The sequence below is a fragment of the Triturus cristatus genome, chromosome 5_2, assembly GCF_964204655.1.
Source record: "Triturus cristatus chromosome 5_2, aTriCri1.1, whole genome shotgun sequence".
NCBI lineage: Eukaryota > Metazoa > Chordata > Amphibia > Caudata > Salamandridae > Triturus > Triturus cristatus.
In genome coordinates, this window is record NC_140588.1 from 850,092,477 (window position 1) to 850,115,888 (window position 23,412).

The window sequence follows — 23,412 nt, forward strand, 5'->3', positions numbered from 1 at the left end:
AAGATTCTGTTCTCTGCTGAGTTTTCTTTTTGAGAAGCTGAGTAATGATAAAACTAAAATAGAAAGTGCTTCTGATGTTAGAAATCTTTTAGATGTATGTTCAGGATGTACACAGTTTACTCAAAATGTCCAGCAAGATGCATAGAAATTCTTAATGTATATGCTTATGGTACTGGAAGATGAACGGGTAGAAATTGAAAATATGTTTGGTCTCTCTTATAAATGGGAACATAGTTGTGAAAACTGTTTGAACACATGCAGCTCTAATGTTGATTCTGAAAGGTTCATATATTTAACATTACCAGAGAGTAAATCAGTGACTTTTAGTAAATTAGTTAAAGATGATAATCACAACATGGAATGTTCTCAATGTAAATCAGACATGTTATCAACGTTATTTTTAAATAAATATGGACAGTATGTAATTTTAATGATGCAACGCTGTAGAGCTGATGGAACAAAATTGGACACTTTAATAAAGAAGTTTACAGTACATCAATTAACAATATCTGGAAAAACTTTTGTTGCAGTTGCAATAATTTTCCATGATGGACCTTCTATAGCTTCTGGTCATTACACAGTTTATCTAAAATGTGAAAAAGGCTGGACACTGTGTAATGATTCTCAATTGTATTTCAAGCAACGTTTGCCTGCAGAATTACCAAATTCCTACTTAATTTTTCTAAAACCAAAATTTTAGATACAAATTGCAGCATCTGACCAAACCATTATTTCGATTTTATTGGATTACCATTGGTTATTTCACCAAAAAAGAATTTAAAAATTACCATTTGGCCTCATGGAAAGGTAACAATTTCTATTGTGGACTCCTTTGACAGATAATATTTTGGTGTATGTGCTTAAGCAACAAGATTTACAGACGTTATTTATTGCAAATAGTTATTGTTCTTAGAAGATATTTTTAATATATATGTTACATTTCTATCAAGGTATGTTTTACTGAGAAGAGATTCAGGGATTTTTTTAAACAATCTTTCAGATTGTTAATTTTTTTGCCCGCTGTTAAGTGATGAATGCAATTGATTTCACAATTTGCAGTGAAATTCAATATATTCTGAAAACAGCAAAAAAAGGGCAACAAATTACTTTGTTAAATATGAAAATATGTGTACTGTATTCTAAAATGTATTGTTAAATATTAATACTTTTTTTCTTTTTTTTCAGATCAAGAAAGAAAATTTAGGAAATCTAATCCTTTTTTCTAGCAATTAAAAAAAAACATTTATTTATAATTAAGTTATTTTGTTGGTCAGGTAAGTTTAAAATATCTGTATTTCTCACCACTTCACTTTCATGCTCCCTTTTCTTCACTTCTTCTCACTCTGCTTTTCTCATTCCCCTTCTCTCTGTCTTCTTCCTTTACTGCTCTTTCGTAACTCCCTAACTCCTTCTCTACTACTCCCCTAGGTTTACTGCCTCCATCACTACTTTTTCAACCATGTATCTCTTCCCGTCTCCATGTGTCTCAGTCATTCTAACTGCCTTACTCCTTCTCAGTTCCATGCTCTCTGTCTCTGTTTCTGTCTCTCTCCCTTTGTCTGTCTTACCCTTAATTTACATTACATCTCTGGGGCAGATTAACAAGGCCTCTGCGCCACCACTACGTCACTTTTCATAACGTACTGGTGGCGCAGGGAGCTCCTTCATATTTACAAGGAGAGAAAAAGCCACCCTGCGTGACTTTTCCTCTCCACATAAATACAGCCACTTCACACGCACCACTGTGTGTTGAAGGGGCGTTCCATGGGTGTTGTTTTGGGTGTTCCCACGCAACACACAAAGAACTAGACACATCTCCATGTTTACGAGAAATCGTAACTCTGGAGATGCGTGTGAATGCTAAGCCACTCTAGAGGTGGTGTTGCGAGGCACAACGAGGAGAAATGTTTTTATTTCTCCTCGTTTTTTCCTCTTTTAGTGCGTCCTCCATTCTACAGCATGCACTGAAAGAGGAAAAAGCCTCTGGTGATTGTTTTTGTGCAGGAAGGTGTCCCTTCCTGCACAAGAACAGTCTCCCCACTACGCAGGCATCCTTGTACCATGGTGCAAGGGAGCCTGCGCTGGCGCATGGCTGCAGTTTGTAGGCCTGCGCAGGGGAAGCATAGAGATGCGACAAAAAAATCGTATAAAAAATAGAATTTAAAAAAAAGTTTCAGTGTTTGGGTGTTGGTTGGCTCTAAAAAGAGCCATTGTGTTAATTGAGTGTTTTTTGGTACCTATAAGTAAGTATCGATCCAGTGTCTAAAGATCAAGAGGAAGACTCTGTTCCCTTCATCTGTGAAATGTACTCTTGTTCTTTGTATTAGAAACATTATGTGCTGAACTTCTGACGTCTCTGCACACACAACTGTAACATGATCTAATGCTATGCTAGCAGGCAGAAGTCATGTTGGGGGTAGAAATCATTTAGAAAGGGTTAAAATATGCACACAAAAAAATGTGTGTTTCCATTAAAAAAAAAGTTGGAGAACGTGAAAAGGGGGCAGGGTACAGAGTTCCTGACCCCCTACCTTTTGTCAGGAGGTCCCTGAAGGACCATGAAGGGTGAAAAAAACATTTTATTTTATTAAAAAACACAAGGGGTGCGCGCACGGCGGGGACATTTTTTTAAAAAAAATGATTAAAAAATAAATACATTTTTTAGATGTTAGGTGGCTCTAAAAAGAGCTGTTGTGTTAATAGAGGGACAGAGGAAGGAAAGAATGGCAAAAATTATAGGGTGTCGCACGTTTTACTGCTGTATCTTGATGTCTATTAGGGGAATGCTGGTCTCCCCCAAAGCAAGAAGAGTATTACACGTATTGCACCGTATATGCACCCTCTCAAACAGAGGGTGAATGTTCAGAGGAGCAGAAGAAGGTGAAGCTGCCACCGCAGAGGAAGTGCTCGGCTGAGCTGCCGATGATGTACTCGGCTGAGCTGCTGCGGATGTGCTCGGCTGAGCTGCTGGAGGGTTTTCTCTAGCAGCTCGAGCATAAGCCACAGGATGTACATCCCTAACGTGCCTGATCATAGTGAAGATACTAAAAGAGTACTTCTCCTTAGGATCTCCTCTAGATAAGACACGTCTACAAAGAGTGCAGGTGACTTTGGGAGCATTCACTTTCTTCTGCCCCTCTGGAAATGTAAAAAATTGCCAGATAAAAGAATCTTTCTGTTTCCTCTGTCTCTGTCTGACAAGGCTCTCCTGCTCACTCCCAGAAGATGACTGCTGCTCTGCCATTGTATCACAAAAACAGTTCAATGAGGGGAATGGGTGTGGTGTTGGAAGTTTCTGGAACTGAAACTACTTTAAACCAATGAAAAGTGTTGTTTCTTGATCACATGATTTACCGTGCGCGCACCATACGCATACGGTGCGCGCACGGTACAAGCACACATGCGCGTATGTAAGAAGCGCGCATGCACGTACGGAGCACGCGCGTACGACGCACGCGCTCATGCGCGTACAGAGCACGCGTGCATGCGCGTACGGAGCACCCGCGTACGGAGCATGCGCGCATGCACAAAAAGAACACACGCGCATGCGCATACGGAGCACGCGTGTACGCATCGCAGACGAAGTATGCATGCGTATGTAAATCACGTACGCATGCGCACACGAAGCACGTACGCATGCAAACCACGTGCATGCACCGTACTTGTACCGAACCGTGTGTGCACCGTAAGCGTATGGTGCGGGCACGGTACAAGCACACATGCCCGTATGTAAGAAGCGCGCATGCACGTACGGAGCACGTGCGTACAACGCACACGCTCATGCGCGTACGGAGCACGCGCGCATGCACAAAAAGAGCACACGCGCATGCGCATACGGAGCACGCGCGTACGCATCGCAGACGAAGTACGCATGCGTATGTAAATCACGTACGCATGCGCACATGAAGCACGTACGCATGCAAACCACGTGCATGCACCGTACTTGTACCGAACCGTGTGTGCACCGTAAGCGTACGGTGCGGGCACGGTCAAAAACCCTAAAAAAAGAAAAATAAACAATGTTTAGAGGTTTGTAGAAGGTAATAACTATGCTGTTCAACTATATCTAAAAATGTTTTTAAAAAGGTGAGCCATTCCATATTGCAGGATACAGTAAATCTATAATTATATCAATAGGTAGCATATTGATAACAAAATAAAAAAATAATATAATAATACATTCATTAATTAGCATTTAAAAAACCTTTGAAATTCACAGAAAAAAAACATAGGTTTCACACACGTTATAGTTAGGAATTAGCATTTAAAAAACCTTGCAAATTCACTGAAAAAAACATAGGTTTCACACACGTTATAGTTAGGAATTAGCATTTAAAAAACCTTGCAAATTCACTGAAAAAACCATAGGTTTCATACACGTTATAGCTAGCTGGACATTTCACTCATACAAAACCAATGAAATTCCCCCGTTATAGTTAGTTCAGCTAACTATAACTCGCGCGCCCACAATCCACTGCTGATGATGTCACATATTACATCACTCATGATATGGTCAGTGACATCACTCATGACATCACTGATGACATCTCAAATGACATCACTGATGACATCACTGATGACGTCATCCATGTGATAAATTACCACATCTTCTCACACCCTAACATAACCTTTCATACACCGACTGAAAATTTCAGAGTTCCATTCTCAGAACCATACATACTCCAATACCAATAACTACATACTCACTTATTAACTCTGAGGTCTACATACAACTCCACTCATTCAATTGTACAGTCCCTCATACTTACAGTCACTCCATACAAGACTATCATATGCATTTATACACCTATATAGACACTCACACACCGCCAATCATCCATTGAGGTACTGACACACCTAGTCAGTCGTGCAAGTAGTTAAACACAGTCTAATTTACTCACCTATACAGTTAAACACACTCAAGTTCACTTACTTATAAAAATAGTACCACATTCTTACGCTCTTATACAATAATTGATACAAGCACACACGCATCCATACAGCCACTCTCACAATCATTCTCTCACATATACCCACTTACATACTCTTACACACATATATACTGCCTTTCACATATGTAGATAGTCACACATGTACCACTGAGATATACATTCAATCCCTAACACACCCATACATACACTCATCAAACCATACAGTCCCTCAAAGATGCACTCTTAAAACCATGCACCCATAGAATCACCCACTCACACATCTATGCACAGAGTAACACACACCCTACCCACACAAACACTCAGGCACCCATACAGATATTCAGACAACCAATCAATAACCCATATAGACACTCATATAGCTATTCACAAAACCATGCAGCCACTTATACACCTACACACAGACACATACAGACATTTACACAGTTTAGTCACTAGTCTGCAGTAAGATACATTTAATAACTCACTTATAGAGTCAGTTACGCCCAACAGAAAATCATCCATTTACACACTTGTACACCCACTCATTCTTCAACAGGCCTTTCCCTATATATATTAAACATATTAAAACTGTTCAGAAACACATACTCACTAGATGATGTCATCAGTGATGTCATCAGTGATGTCATTTGAGATGTCATCAGTGATGCCATGAGTGATGTCACTGACCATGTCATGAGTGATGTAATATGTGACGTCATCAGCAGTGGATTGCGGGCGCGCGAGTTATAGTTAGCTGAACTAACTATAACGGGGGAAATTCATTGGTTTTGTACGAGGGAAATGTCCAGCTAACTATAACGTGTGTGAAACCTATGGTTTTTTCAGTGAATAATATATATATATATATATATATATATATATATATATATATATATATATATATATATATATATATATATATATTATCTACTGGCAGTCGCCAGTAGATAGTTATAGTTAGGACCGTGTTTACATAGGAAATCTCTAAATTCTATTTTGAATAACTTTGGCGCCGGTTGACAAATCCTCGCGAAATTTTCAAAACTAATGGGGCGCTCCGCTCAGCTCCTACCCTGAAAGTCTCAGGGGGATTCGTCAAGCGGGGGCCGAGAAAAAAGGGGGGCCCCAAAACGTGTTTTTCCCATGCATTTTCCCATAGGACCTTTAGTCGAAGGTACAGCCCGTACGGCTGAACAGAATTAATTGAAATTTGGCAAAGAGGTAGTCCTCAGGTCAGGGATGTGCCTTTGGCATATATGGTGTCAATCTGTTCAGTAGTTCCTGAGAAAAGTGCAGTTAAAAGCACATACATATCTATAGCCGCGCACCGTACGCACACCGTACACGCACGGTGCGCGCACCCCAACGTGCGCTAGCGTAATTCTGATTGGTGGATTCATGACAGTCAACATTCGAATTGGTCGAAATCAGGAAGTGTCGGCCGCCATTTTGTGTGTTGTGTGTGTGACAGGGAAAAATAAAGGTGGAGAACGTGAAAAGGGGGCAGAGTAGAGAATTCCAGACCCCCTAGCCTTTGTCAGTTAAGGGTGTAAAAACTTTTTATTTTTTTACAAAAAATTGCGGGGTGCGCGCACGGTGCGCGCACCCTACAGCCGCCATTTCGAGTTTTAGAGGTGAAAAGGGGGCAGGGTAGAGAGTCTCTGACCCCCTAGGCCTTGTCAGGGGGACCAAGAAAGACCTCTTAGGACTCAAAAAAAAAATATATTTAAAAAAATATCGCGGGCTGCGCGCACGGTGGCAAAAAAACATAAAAAAAATAGATTAAAAAATCAAGTTTAAGTGTTTAGATGTTGGTTGGCTCTAAAAAGAGCTGTTGTTAATTGAGTGTTTTTTTTGTACCTACAAGTAAGTACCGATGCAGAGTCTAAAGTTCAACAGGAAGACTCTGTTGCCTTCATCTGTGAAATGAACACCGTCTCCTCTATAAATGCCTTGCATGTTGTAACGCAAGTTGTTGTGGTATATAGAACCCATACCATAGTCTCTGAGGAAAGCAGAAACAGACTTATTGACGTGCTTTCTTGCTTTGTCAATCTGTGGACAATATTGGTTGGACCAGTTCCACTTTTGCCTTTGGCATATATTAGAATATACAAAGGTAGTTTGTGGAAAAAGTGACATCAATTGCACAAAGGTGTCCTTAACAAGCATTTCCAGACCTACCCCAGTTAAAGTGCCTAGGTCATTTCCACCACAGTGCACAATTATAAGGTCAGGCTGTGGAAGATGTACAAAGGATTTCACCAAAGGCATTAATTGGTGCCACTTTAACCCTCTCTGACCAATCCATTTAATGTCTACATTTGGCAAAGCAAGGTCTTTGAAAATACCTCTTTTTCTGCATACTTTTCACTCCAGAAGACATAGCTATGACCTACAATCCACACTGTGAACATCTTTCATGGAGATCTGGATGCACTCAGAAGGTGTCTTTCAGTAGAATGGCAATAAGAAAAGAAAGATAGTTGTAAAATGGAGGCTTACAAACTTTTTTTAATAAAAAGAGCTCATTGGCTGTTTCAGATCATTCTACACTAAAAACTAGGCTGTAAGTTTAAATTTTTAAAAGCATGTTTTGTATTGGTTCAGAAAAATGTGTACCCACAGAACATTACTTTAGATTTGCTGTTAGGTTTGAAAAGTCAAGCACTCTTGCTCTTTGGATTAGAAACATTGTGTGCTGAACTTCCGACCTCTCTGCTCACACCAGTGTTCCATGACCTGTTGCTATGGTAGGAGGCAGAAGTCATGTTGGGGGTAGGGATCATTTGGAAAGGGTTGAAATTTGCAACCAATAGAAATGTGTGTTTCCATTTGAAAAAATATGGGAAGCACTGTGATTTGAAGTTAACATGTATATGTGTGAAAAAAGAGAGGGAAACATTGCCATTTACTGGTTCTGCTGAGAGGTGTACAGTTCAGAGATTCTGGCTCTGATAATCTGCTGTGTGAGTGCCACATTTCTTTCTCAACTAACTACTTTTAAAGGTGAGTTATGAATTTGAGAGGGGATGTATGTGGTGCATTTTGATAAAAAAAAAATGTAAATGAGATTCTTGTTTTAAAGTTGTGTTTTACATTTTATGTTTTGGAAGATATTTAACTGCCTTGAACTTGTCAGATATTATGGAGTATGTCTTCACCATAAGTAGAGGTGTACTGGTATCACCCAGGAATATTGTTCTCTGCCTAGACTCACACCATGAGTCTGTGTGCACACAGGAATTTGTTGTCAGAGATTTAATTTGTGGTGGTCTGGTTCTGTAAGACTTTTATTCGTAGGAAAGGGGCAGCTTGTTTTCTTGAACTGTGATGGTTTGCACTGTGTGGTATTTCAGATAGCAGTGTGTAACGCTAACACATTCAATGTCACCAAGGCTCATTTCCTTTGCTCTTGTCTAATCACTCACTCAGGTTCCACATGCTCATGCTCTCAAGTAGCTGTTAGGACATGTGCTCTTTTCTGCCTCTCTAAACTATAAGGAAAATGTGTCAGGCTCTTACAGTAATTATCACTTGTAAAACCACAGCGGTAAATGTGCTTTGAAATTTCCAAAGAACAATCGTTTTCTGCCTAGAATCACACCATGAGTCTGTGTGCACACAGGAATTTGTTGTCAGAGATTTAATTTGTGGTGGTCTGGTTCTGTAAGACTTGCACTCGTAGGAAAGGGGAAGTTTGTTTTCTTGAACTGTGATGGTTTGCATTCAGCAGAAATCACTATCTTACAAATGAGAGGCAAATGCTAACACATTTGAAAACAACAGGGTAGATTTTCCTTCCACACCTGCCATGGGTGAGGTAGATCCTACATGTTCAAAACTGCAATTAACCCTTACCCCACATGTACTCTTACATATATCTCTTCAGTCTTCATGCAGTTCTGCAAGCGTCCGTGCAGATCTCTCTTGCACCTGACAATATACAGTCTCCAGAAGCATGCTCTTAGCACACAGGCAGTTGCTTCTCATGCACTCCCATGCTAAGTATTCAGCACTGTGTGGTATTTTGGATAGTAGTGTGTTACGCTACTACATTCAACATCACCAATGCTCATTTCCTTTGCTCTAGTCTAATCACTCACCCAGGTTCCACATGCTCATGCTCTCAAGTAGCTGTTAGGACATGTGCTCTTTTCTGCCTCTCTAAACTATAAGGAAAATGTGTCAGGCTCTTGCAGTAATTATCACTTGCAAAAGCACAGCAGTAAATGTGCATTGAAATTGCCAATGAAAAATCATTTTCTGCCTAGAATCACACCATGAGTCTGTGTGCACACAGGAATTTGTTGTCAGAGATTTAATTTGTGTTGGCCTGGTTCTGTAAGACTTGCATTCGTAGGAAAGGGGCAGCTTGTTTTCTTGAACTGTGATGGTTTGCATTCAGCAGAAATCACTATCTCACAAAAGAGAGGCAAATACTAACACATTTGAAAACAACAGGGTAGATTTTCCTTCCACTCCTGCCATGTGTGAGGTAGATCCTACATGTTCAAAACTGCTATTAACCCTTACCCCACATGTACTCTTACATACATCTGTGCAGTCTTCATGTAGTTCTGCAAGCGTCCATGCAGATATCTCTTGCACCTGACAATACACAGTCTCCAGAAGCACGCTCTTAGCACACAGGCAGTTTCTTCTCCTGCACTCCCATGCTAAGTATTCAGCACTGTGTGGTATTTCAGATTGTACTGTATAACGCTACCACATTCAACATCACCAAGCCTCATTTCCTTTGCTCTAGTCCAATCACTCACCAAGGTTCCACATGTTCATGCTCTCAAGCAGCTGTTAGGACATGTGCTCTTTTCTGCCTCTCTAAACTATAAGGAAAATGTGTCAGGCTGCTACAGTAATTATCACTTGCATAACCACAGTAGTAAATGTGCTTTGAAATTGCCAATCAACTATTGGTTTCTGCCTAGAATCACACCATGAGTCTGTGTGCACACAGGAATTGTTGTCAGAGATTTAATTTGTGTAGCTTTTATTGTGTAAGACTTGCAGTCGTAGGAAAGGGATAGCTCATATGATATGTTTTGAAAAGCTCATAAAAAATATAGTAATATATATAAATTACATAAAGGTATTTTTTTTTAGTTTCTTTCAGGTATTTCTGAACAAGACTGAAATAAATTAAAGATGCCTATAAAATCAAGAAAGAGAAAAGAACAGCAACAACATCTATATTTGAAGACAACTGGATAAAAAAAATAGTTGAAGAACCTCATGTTGGAAAAAAGAAAAAGCCTTCTGGTAAGCAGACTAAGGATTTTTTTAAAATATCTTCAAGCAAAGAAAAAATGTAACACATATATCCACTGGAAATAGTATTTCAAGTAGAAAACAACCAGACAATCGACATCATATACTAAATGCTAATGTACAAACAGAAGTAAGAAAGAATGACTTAAAAAGAAAAATAGATTTTAAAAACATTCGTAGAAAAATGTTTGAGAGAAGAGTGATGTTCAATTTGCTAAAGGATGTGAAAAAATATAGGAAGAAAGCCAAATTTTATAAGAAAAAGAAACATATTGAAAAAATTGTTGCCAAGGCTTTGGAGTTAAAAACAAAACTATTCATTTTAATTTTGAACAGGATCCGTACATTAGATAAATTAGTGAATGTAATGAAGTCAAAAAGAAAAAGAAAAAAAGAAGTGAAAAAAAAAACTTTTGTAAAGTGTTCTTAGAAGAATGGAAGCATAGTTCAAGTACTGAACCATTTTTTAATGAAGAGAGTTATCTTCAAAGTAATAGTTTGCTGCATGCAGTTGACACCAGTGGTCGAGCATATGAAGTTAAGGATGGTTGTGTAATCGAAAAGGAGAAAATGGTTCCAAGAAATGAGGAAGTGTTAGCTGATGAGGTTATGGGGAGACGTCCTAAAGCCCCAGTGTACACTTGGAATTGTAGTAGTATTTGTAGTGTACGACAGGAATCTATTGATAAATTTCGTGACTTTCTAAGAGAATATAGTAAAAAAAGTGTTAAACAGAAGATTAAGGTGCTTCAAAGACTAGATCCATGCAGAGTGAGAGAGAATACTGGTTTGCAAGGACATTCTCTGGCTTGTCTTTCTAGGAAAGTTTGTCAAAGTGTTTTTCACCATTTTAGGATGCTGGCAGTTCATCATACTGAAATGAGAAAGTTTGTGAGAAGATTGTATTTTGCTAAAAGTCCAGCACTAAAGCTACATGAGTTGAATAGTGCTCTGTTCCGTGGATCTGTAACAGATGTGAAGAAGGTTTGTGATGATATTGAGTTTTGTTACTTTGGTCCAGAGCAAGAAAGTGCAGGAAATGACACAGATATTGAAGAAAATGTGAAAGAGAATGTAGAACCCACTGTTAGTAAAGCATTTGAAGATCAAATGACAACATTTACTATCATCTCTAATGAAAGACCAAATATTACTTGTATTTGTTGCCAGAGAAGCCATTACAAAAATCAAACAAGGAAGGTTGATCTCTATAAAAAAAGTGAAAAAGAAAATAATTCTAAGTGGAGGGATTTTGCTACATATTTGTTTCTAGAAAATTGTTTTGATTTGGGTGAAGATCAGCGTATTTGTAAATAGTGTTATAACAAGTTAGAAGAAAATACAATTCCTGCTAGAGCTGTACATAATAATTTAGAATTGGTTGATATTCCTGTAGAACTTAGTGATTTAAATGCGTATGAGTCTATGCTCATTCAATGTGTGCATCCGTTTAAGACTATAGTTCGTATGGAGCCCAAAACAGGGAAATTACCTCCTACAGATTTACAAAGAGGTTTCAAAGGAAGAGTTGTCTATTTGCCAATGGATTTGAAAAAAAATATTGAAACAATTGATGCAGATAGTTTGGAAACTGAACCATTAGTTATTCTGGTTAATGGTGTACCTACAAAGAATAAGAACATTTGGCAGGAGCTGGTGGATGTACGAAAAGTACAAAGAGCAAATTTATATTTGAAAAGAAATAATAAATGGTAAGAATCAATTTATATGGATGAAGATGAAGAAGATATACTAGCAGACACAGGAATACCAACTGGGCAAATTGAAAAAGTGGATAAGTCAAAAGAAGAAGAAATTTATGAACATTTCAGCATACATCCTCTTCATTCTAAAGAAGTTATGGGAAACGCTATTGATCTCTTTCAGATGAAAAAAGCAAAAGGAACTCCCGTGAGTGTATGGGAGGAGAGCTTGGAAGCTCGTTGTTTTCCCCAGCTGCTTCCTACAGGAAAAGGTGGACGATATGATGAACGTCCAGTACAGATTCCTGCTTCTGAGTATCGGACTACAAGATTATATGCAGAAGATCCAAGATTTCGTCAAAGAATTCCTTATTTGTTCCATCTTTTATTTGAAAGTGACTTATCAGCACTATCTTATGCTGTAAATCACATTTTGAATACTGGAGTACATCTACATGTGTCTGCAAAGGATTTTCTGAACAAAGTGCAACAGCGCGATGATCACTTGGAATCTCAATTGATTAATCTAATGGCTTGTCAGCGTGGGACTGATGAATATTGGTACCGACGCCATGGAGAATTGAAATGTATGTTACGGAATATAGGAACTCCTACATGGTTCCTTACCCTAAGCTGTGCAGAGTACGCTTGGGATGATTTACTTGATTTTCTTCGAGAGGCAAATTCAAATATTGAAAACATCCAATACAAGACAGCAGGAGGATTGTGCTCATTGGATCCGGTTAATGTTTGCAGATATTTCAATCATAGATTTGAGGCTATGATGTCCTTCATCTGCAATAAAAAAAATCCACCTCTTGGAGAAGTTGTGGATTTCTTTTGGAGAAAAGAGTACCAAGCAAGAGGTGCTCCTCATATTCATATGCTGTTGTGGATCAAGGATGCCCCAAAATTTGGAACAGATTCTGATGATGCAGTTTTATCTTTCATTGAAGGATATGCAACATGTGCTATACCTAAAAGCACAGAAGAAAAAAACTTAAAAGAGCAAGTTTTACGTTTCCAAAGTCATCGATGTGGAAAATACTGTCGAAGAAAGTACAAGAGTAAAGATAAATTCTACACAAAATGTCGATTTGGATTTCCATGACCTGTTCTTTCAAAAGGAAGAGTAAACAGTTTTATGTCAGCTGTGCGACATACTATTACAAGAAAATCGCCTAAGAATACCTACAACCTAAGAAGAAAAGAAGAGTCAAAATATATAAATGACTACAACCCAGTCATTTTATCCATGTGGAATGCTAACATGGATATACAGTATGTAGCTGACAATTCTATCGCTGTTGCTCGGTATGTCACATCTTACATCACTAAATCTGAGAAAACGGAAATGAAAGAAATGTGGGAAAAGATTTCTCACGAGAAGCCTGTCAGTAAAAAGCTATACAGTTTCAGTTTAAAGATGTTATCGCATCGAGAAATTGGATCCTACGAATGCTCAGATAGGTTATCATCTGCGAGTCTGTACTCCAAATCCAGAAGAATAATTTGGGTAAGTTTAGGCCTTGCGGGAATGCGAAATCGGGTACTGAAATCTATTCGAGAAATTGAATATTTAGCAGAGTACGAACCTGAAAGTACAGACATTTTAAGAACAAACATGTTGGACACATATTACCCAAAGAGAAGTCATCATCTTGAGAACATGTGTCTCTATGAAGTGCTGCAGAACTACATTCATAAACGGAATGCCACAGAAGACATCAACAATGGAAAATATAAAGTCATTGGTGAGGAAGGATGTTTGGTAAAACAAACAAAAGGAAGTTTGATTAATCACAGAAAGCTGAGTTGCGACACTACTGACAAGAAGGAATTTTACCACTTAGCACTTTTACAGTTATTTAAACCATGGCGCTCAGAGGATGAATTACTTGGACATTTTCAAAGCTATGAAGATTCCTTTAATGCATGCAAAGATACCATCAAATGCAGTACTTTCACAACTTATGTACAAATGTTAAATGAAGAAATTGAACAAGAAGCAACAATTGCAGCTGAAGTAGCTAGAGACAGTTCTCAAGACAGTCAAAGCTCTGGGACGCTCAGGCAAGATCCCCTATGACAACCAATCGTAGAAAATGAAGCTGTAATAGCCATGACTGAAGTGGAAACAGCTATGAATCGAGCTCAGGAAGATTAAATAAACTTACCAAGTTTGGAACAGCAACTGAATGATGAACAACAACAACTTTATGAGGAAGTCACAAAACAAATTGATCATGGATTACTACATGAAAATAAAGAGTGCTCATGCACATCATTTGAACCAATCAGAATGTATGTGAGTGGACAAGCTGGAACTGGAAAAAGTTTCTTGATTAAAGTAATTAGAAGCTACCTACAGAAAAAAATGGATTCAACTTTGGCTTGTGTTGTTACTGCTCCAACTGGGTTAGCAGCATATAACATAAAAGGAATTACCCTCCATCGTTTGCTAATGTTACCAGTAGAGCATGAGAACAAAATACAATACCACAAGCTAACAGGAGAAGCATGTTTTGAAGTTGCAAAAGTATTGAAAAAAATGAAAGTTCTCCTTATTGATGAGGTAAGCGTGGTATCAAACTTAATGCTTGCCTTTGTGCATTTAAGAATGCAGAAAATTTTAAAGACAAACTATGACGTGCTATTTGGAGGAAAACATGTTATAGTTTTTGGGGATCTACTGCAGCTTACTCCAGTTGAAGGACAACCAGTATTTCAAACTCTTACACATGAAGACATGAAAAAGTCGTTAGGAAGTATAGGTAATGTGAATATTTGGACATACTTTGAGTATAAAGAACTCATTACCAATATGCGGCAAGCGAATGATGATAATTATGCAAGTATTCTCAAAGATATTAGAATTGGACTACTCACAAAACATGGCAGAAAATCTTTACAGAGTCGATTGCTATGTAATTTGTTCCCAACAGAACAAATTGTTCCAGAGAAAATATACAAGAAAATTGCTGGTAAAAATACTGTAATCTGCTTAATGCCACCACTACATGAATGCTCTATATTCAATCAAGAACTTTTGAAATTGGAAAATGAAGAGATTGTAAAACTGGAAGCTGTGGATAAAATACAACATGAAGGAATAACTATTATATTGACAAGCAAAATGACAACTACATTGGATTATCTAGAGAAAAACATATCGAAAACAGCTGGTTTAGAAAAAAATCTTTATGTATGTATGAACTGTCGAGTAATTTTAAGATGTAATTTGGATGTAGAAAAAGGTTTAGTGAATGGAGCTATGGGTAAAGTTGTTGGTTTTGTTAATTACCAGAAAAAAGATGGAATTGAATTTTTAAAAATAAAATTTGATCAGATTGAAGAGTTTAAAGACATTTGTCGTTGTTCAGTTCGTTCCTTGCTTGTGAAAGACTTATATGTACGTAGGAAGCAGTTTCCATTCTCTCTAGCATATGCTGTAACTATTCACAAATCTCAAGGATTAACTGTAGATAGTGCTTTTGTAAACATTGGATCTACTGTGTTTAAAGAAGATACAGCATATGTTGCTTTGTCACGCGTGAAAAAAATATCCTGTTTATTCATGATAGAATTTGATGAGTCAAAAGTTAGTGCTGATGCAAACTGTGTAAAGGAATATAATAGATTAAGAAGAAGCTATGCTCCTCATTTAGGTCAGTATCCTGTGTTTGAAAAACGTGTTGTTTTTCCGAAAAGGAGAATTGAGAATATCTGTAATGAGGATGTACAGAAGAGAAAACACATGGAGAGTGATGTGATTCCAAGCAAAAAGAAAAAGGACAATGTTGAAGAGGTTGTTGGTTGTTATTTTGAAAATAGCTCTGGTGTCAACTGCTACGCTAATGTAGTGCTGAATATTGTATTTTATCTTGAAAGTTTGCAAGAGCAGATAATACTAAATCATGAAAAAAGATTCTGTTCTCTGCTGAGTTTTCTTTTTGAGAAGCTGAGTAATGATAAAACTAAAATAGAAAGTGCTTCTGATGTTAGAAATCTTTTAGATGTATGTTCAGGATGTACACAGTTTACTCAAAATGTCCAGCAAGATGCACAGGAATTCTTAATGTATATGCTTACGGTACTGGAAGATGAAGGGGTAGAAATAGAAAATATGTTTGGGAACATAGTTGTGAAAACTGTTTGAACACATGCAGCTCTAATGTTGATTCTGAAAGGTTCATATATTTAACATTACCAGCGAGTAAATCAGTGACTTTTAGTAAATTAGTTAAAGATGCAAATCACAACATGGAATGTTCTCAATGTAAATCAGACATGTTATCAACGTTATTTTTAAATAAATATGGACAGTATGTAATTTTAATGATGCAACGTTGTAGAGCTGATGGAACAAAATTGGACACTTTAATAAAGAAGTTTACAGGACATCAATTATCAAAATCTGGAAAAACTTTTGTTGCAGTTGCAATAATTTTCCATGATGGACCTTCTATAACTTCTGGTCATTACACAGTTTATCTAAAATGTGAAAAAGGCTGTACACTGTGTAATGATTCTCAATTGATTTTAAAGCAACGTTTGCCTGCAGAATTACCAAATTCCTACTTAATTTTTCTAAAACCAAAATTTTAGATACAAATTGCAGCATCTGAACAAACCGTTATTTCGATTTTATTGGATTACCATTGGCTATTTCACCAAAAAAGATTTTAAAAATTACCATTTGGCCTCAAGGAAAGGTAAAAATGTCTATTGTGGACTTCTTTGACAGATATTATTTTGGTGTATGTCCTTAAGCAACAAGATTTACAGACGTTATTTATTGCAAATAGTTATTGTTCTTAGAAGATATTTATAATATATATGTTACATTTCTATCAAGGTATGTTTTACTGAAAAGAGTTTCAGGGCTTTTTTTAAACAATCTTTCAGATTGTTAATTTTTTTGCCCGCTGTTAAGTGATGAATGCAATTGATTTCACAATTTGCAGTGAAATTCAATATATTCTGAAAACAGCAATAAAAGGGCAAAAAATGACTTTGTTAAATATGAAAATATGTGTACTGTATTCTAAAATGTATTGTTAAATATTAATACTTTTTTTTCTTTTTTTTCAGATCGAGAAAGAAAATTTAGGAAATGTAATCTTTTTTTATAGCAATTAAAAAAAACATTTATTTATAATTAAGTTATTTTGTTGGTCAGGTAAATTTGAAATATCTGTATTTCTCACCCCTTCACTTTCATGCTCCCTTTTCTTCACTTCTCCTCACTCTGCTTTTCTCATTCCCCTTCTCTCTGTCTTGTTCCTTTACTGCTCTTTCGTAACTCCCTCACTCCTTCTCTACTACTCCCCTAGGTTTACTGCCTCCATCACTACTTTTTCAACCATGTATCTCTCCCTGTCTCCATGTGTCTCAGTCATTCTAACTGCCTTACTCCTTCTCAGTTCCTTGCTCTGTGTCTCTGTTTCTGTCTCTCTCCCTTTGTCTGCCTTACCCTTAATTTACATTACATCTCTGGGGCAGATTAACAAGGCCTCTGCGCCACCACTACGTCACTTTTCATAACGTACTGGTGGCGCAGGGAGCTCCTTCATATTTACAAGGAGAGGAAAAGCCACCCTGCGTGACTTTTCCTCTCCACATAAATACAGCCACTTCACACGCAGCACTGTGTGTTGAAGGGGCATTCCATGGGTGTTGTTTTGGGTGTTCCCACGCAACACACAAAGAACTAGACACATCTCCAGGTTTACGAGAAATCGTAACTCTGGAGATGCGTGTGAATGCTAAGCCACCCTAGAGGTGGTGTTGCGAGGCACAACGAGGAGAAATGTTTTTATTTCTCCTCGTTTTTTCCTCTTTTAGTGCGTCCTCCATTCTACAGCACGCATTGAAAGAGGAAAAAGCCTCTGTGATTGTTTTTGTGCAGGAAGGTGTCCCTTCCCGCACAAGAACAATCTCCCCACTACGCAGGCATCCTTGTACCATGGTGCAAGGGAGCCTGCGCTGGCGCATGGCTGCAGTTTGTAGGCCTGTGCAGGGGAAGCATAGAGATGCGACAAAAAAATCGTATAAAAAATAGAATTAAAAAAAAAGTTTAAGTGTTTGGCTCTAAAAAGAGCCATTTTGTTAATTGAGTGTTTTTTGTTACCTATAAGAGGAAGACTCTGTTCCCTTCATCTGTGAAATGTACTCTTGCTCTTTGGATTAGAAACATTATGTGCTGAACATCTGACGTCTCTGCACACACAACTGTTACATGATCTAATTCTATGCTAGCAGGCAGAAGTCATGTTGGGGGTAGAAATCATTTAGAAAGGGTTGAAATATGCAACACAAAAATGTGTGTTCCATTTAAAAAAATGTGGAGAACGTGAAAAGGGGGCAGGGTACAGAGTTTCTGACCCCCTACCTTTTGACAGGAGGTCCCTGGAGGACCATGAAGGGTGAAAAAACATTTTATTTTATTAAAAAACACAAGGGGGGCGCGCACGGCGGGGACATTTTTTTTAAAAAAATGATTAAAAAAAATGTAGATGTTAGGTGGCTCTAAAAAGAGCTGTTGTGTTAATAGAGGGACAGAGGAAGGAAAGAATGGCAACAATTATAGGGTGTCGCATGTGTGCTGCTGTATCTTGATATCTATTAGGGGAATGCTGGTCTCCCCCAAAGCAAGAAGAGCATTACACGTATTGCACCGTATATGCACCCTCTCAAACAGAGGGTGAATGTCCAGAGGAGCAGAAGAAGGTGAAGCTGCCACCGCAGAGGAAGTGCTCGGCTGAGCTGCCGATGATGTACTCAGCTGAGCTGCTGCGGGTGTGCTCGGCTGAGCTGCTGGAGGGTTTTCTCTAGCATCTCGAGCATAAGCCACAGGATGTACATCCCTAACGTGCCTGATCATAGTGAAGATACTAAAAGAGTACTTCTTCTTAGTATCTCCTCTAGATAAGACATGTCTACAAAGAGTGCAGGTGACTTTGGGAGCATTCACTTTCTTCTGCCCCTCTGGAAATGTAAAAAATTGCCAGATGAAAGAATCTTTCTGTTTCCTCTGTCTCTGTCTGACAAGGCTCTCCTGCTCACTCCTAGAAGATGACTGCTGCTCTGCCATTGTATCACAAAAACAGTTCAGCTCCTTCTCCCAGGGAATCAGAAGTAATAATGAGGGGAATGGGTGTGGTGTTGGAAGTTTCTGGAACTGAAACTACTTTAAACCAATGAAAAGTGTTGTTTCTTGATCACATGACTTACCGTGCATGCACCACACGCTTACGGTGTGCGCACGGTACAAGCACGCATGCGCGTACGTAAGACGCACGCATGCACGTATGGAGCACCAGCGTACGGAGCACGCGCGCATGCGCAAAAAGAACACGCACGCATGCGCGTACGGAGCACGCGCTTATGCATCGCAGACAAAGTACGCATGCGTACGTAAATCACGTACGCATGCGCACACGGAGCACATACGCATGCAAACCACGTTAAGGGTCAAAAACCCTTAAAAAAAAATAAACAATGTTTAGAAGTTTGTAGAAGATATTAACTATGCTGTTCAACTATATCTAAAAAAAATTTAAAAAAGTTGAGCCATTCCATATTGCAGGATACAGTAAATCTATAATTATATACATAGGTAGCATATTGATAAAAAAATAAATAAATGATATAATAATACATTCATAAATTAGCATTTAAAAAACCTTTGAAATTCACAGAAAAAACCATAGGTTTCACACACGTTATAGTTAGGAATTAGCATTTAAAAAACCTTGCAAATTCACTGAAAAAAACATAGGTTTCACACACGTTATATTTAGGAATTAGCATTTAAAAAACCTTGCAAATTCACTGAAAAAACCATAGGTTTCACACACGTTATAGTTAGCTGGACATTTCACTCGTACAAAACCAATGAAATTCCCCCGTTATAGTTAGTTCAGCTAACTATAACTCGCGCGCCCGCAATCCACTGCTGATGACGTCACATATTACATCACTCATGACATGGTCAGTGACATCACTCATGACATCACTGATGACATCTCAAATGACATCACTATTACATGTTAGTTTGCATTTGAAGATTAATTTGGTCATTGTAGTAAAGCTATATCTGATATAAAAAAAAGTTCTTGAAGCGAGGATACTAAAAGGATAACATGTAGGGTGTATGACTGTGATAGTTTCTTGCCTACTGGAGTCTTTAGTTGCATATGGAAATACCCCTCACTGATCAAAGGGAGTGTGGTGCTGTGGTCGCTGCCATTGCCTTGGGGTGACTGCTATTCAGGACTCAGGACACAGTTACACATGTGGGATTGGCTTGTGTTCAAGATGGTTAGTGGGACTACGTGTCACCGGCCTTGCATATGGAAACATGCCTAACTAATCAGAGGGAGTATGCTGCTGTACTCGCTGCCATGGACTTGGGGTCACTGCCATTCAGGACTCAGGACACAGTTCCACATGTGGGAGTGTTTGGCTTGTGTTGAACAGTTATTGGCACCACGTGTCGCCGCCGTTGCATGTGGAAATATGCCTCACTGATCGAAGGGAGTCTGGTGCTGTGGTTGTCTCATGGAGTTGGGGTCACTGCCATTCAGGACTCGGGACACAGTTCCACATGTGGGATTGTTCGGCTAGTGTTGAACAGAGTTATTGGCAGCATGTGTCGCCGCTGTTGCATATGGAAATATGCCTCACTGATAGAAGGGAGTCTGGTGCTGTGGTTGTCTCACAGAGTTGGGGTCACTGCCATTCAGAACTCAGGACAAAGTTCCACATATAGGATTGTTCGGCTTGTGTTGAACAGGGTAAGTGGCACCACGTGTCGCCGCCGTTGCATATGGAAATATGCCTCACTGATCGAAGGGAGTCTGGTGCTGTGGTTGTCTCACGGAGTTGGGGTGATTGCCATTCAGGACTCAGGACACAGTTCCACATGTGGGATCTGCTTGTGTTGAAGACGGTTAGTGGCACCATTTGTCGCCGGTCTTCCACAGTGTAGGCCAGAGGTAGCGGTGACCAAGGGCCCACAGCCACGTGCATACGTTGGTGGCCCCACCGGCCTGCGTAGTGCAGGTTCAGTGGAACCACGTGTCGCCGGCCTTCCATATGCAAATACCCCTCACTGATCAAAGGGAGTCTGGTGCTGTGGTCGGTGCCATTTAGGACTCAGGACACAGTTACACATGTGGGATCGGCTTGTGTTGAACAGGGTTAGTTGGCACCACGTGTCGCCAGTCTTCCACAGTGTAGGCCAGAGACAGCGGACAGCAAAGGCCCACAGGCAGGTGACGTTGACTTGAGCTGCACAGATTGGGAGCATTCGGTCTTCTTGACTCATTATAGTCTCTTACACAATTTGCGTCGCTACTAATCTTGAATTGTGAACCGTGTAACCCCAGTGTAGGGCGGAGGCAGCGGTCAGGATGGGTGTGCAGTCTCGTGGTGTTGAGTTGAGCTGCACAGTTAGTGGCACCTGGAGAACTCAGCGTGTGCGCACCCTGCGATGATACATGGTTCCGGCGGGCCGCTCTGGGAGCAATGAGTTTTGTCTAATGAATTCTGGCTTGATGATGCCACGTGGCGATGAGTTATGGTGCAGTGAGTTAGTAGCACCTGAAGCACACAGCGTGTGGGCACCCTGCGATGATGCGTGGTCTGGGCGGGCCGCACTGGGAGCAACGTGTCTTGCGAACTAGACTGACACATCTGCAATCGCCACCTCATCTGAATTGTGAGCGCTGCTGTCCGCAGTGTAGATCGAAGGCAGCAGTCGGTACAGACATAAGTATGCGTTGCTGTGCCGCTGGGTTCGCAGGGGGCCTGTCTCGAGGAGGCCCGTGGTTATGGCTGAAGCCACGTGCCAGGGTGAGGGCTGCCGCTGTGACAGACTTGTTGGTCTTCCCACAAGTGAACCACGCCTAAGGGCCTGGCCTATTTATTCATACTTCTACACTGGAGTGGCGTACGTTGGAGCAGCCCACTCCACTTCCACTTCCGCTTCCAGAGGGGGACAACACAGCTACATGACCGAGATCTTCTGCACTACCTGAGGTAACATGGTTGCGTCCACTGTGCACTACACTACAAGTATCAATAGTATATCTCCACATGGAGAGGTTTGTGCTTTGCATAGTGAGGTCTGTGCAGCACATCAGCGTTACACTTGGCATATTGTGCTTTATTGTTGATGGGTGACTTATCTCCTTCATATATAGTTGGTTGCCACATCTCCCAACATTCCGCTATTGTGTGGCTGAGGGGCATGGCATTTTGGGAACGTCCGTTGTCCTGTTTTGCGCTGCCTCAGTGGTAGTAGAGGGGGTGGTGCGGGGGGAGGTTCTGGTGGTGGTGGCGCTGGGTGTTGTGGCATTGTTGGGTGTCGGAGCTGCATGATTAGTAGGTCTATCACGTGTTTGTCTTTAGATGTGGCTGTGAGTTGGGTCCAATTCACGGAGTAGATAGTCGACCTCCTTACACCACTTAAAGGTTGATGTTACTTTGTTACTGCTAACTCGGCTAATCGCCTGCTTTTTGGATCGCATTGCAGATTTGGCTGGTCATTGAAAAAATGGTAAAGTGGTGTTTTCATGGTTTTTTTGCACGGGAAGCCTACTTTGCATTTCATTAGCGTTAGTTGTGACTCTTGTTTGTGGCGATTTTGTTCGCGCAAGGTATCGATGGAAGAGTGGTGAGATATGCAGTTTTCACCAAGTTGAGAATGGGATGATAATTAAAAAACACAGAAAAAAATATAGGTTTAATGAACATTATAATTAGAAATTAGCATTTAAGACTGCCACCCCCTGGGGCTCTTATTTTTTTAATTATTTCTGTGTGGGGGGCTCGAGCCCACCCACATGCCCCGGGGAACGCCACCTCCCTGGGGCTCTAATTATTAAAATTGTGGGGTCTGTGATGGACCCCCAATCCTCAGGGACCACCACCCCCCGGGGCTTTGCAAATGGTGGGAGGGGGGCTGCACAGCCCCCCTCCTGGAGCCCTTGATGGCACTGGGGACCGCCACCCCCCAAGGTCGGCTCCTGCAGTGTCCTGGGTTGCCCACCCCCAGGACACTGCTGTTTGCTATGACAGGGCGGGATGCTCATGGCTCCCGCTCTGTCATAGCAAACTGCATTGGTTTTTGGAAGAGAGAGCAGGTTTCCCCGGGGGAGGGGACGGGGCCTAAGGTGATGTGTGCAAACACATCCTGTGGTGCGTTTTAAGTTGGGGAAATAATTCCTCTTCAATCCTGAGGGCTCCTGGGGGCCAACTAGCCCACCAGTGCTTCCAGTAAGCACCACTGCGCTGCGTTGCAGAGAGGTGGTCCAGGCTGTTCCCCTTTTTACACCTTTCTGCCACGCAGCTCTGTGGCGCTTACTGGAGGTACCTAGTGGGCTAGTTGGACACTAGGGGCTCTCAGGATTCAAGGGGAATTAATCTCCCAACTTAAAACAGCCACAGGGCGTGTTTACACGGTGGTGAAGGGAGGGGAC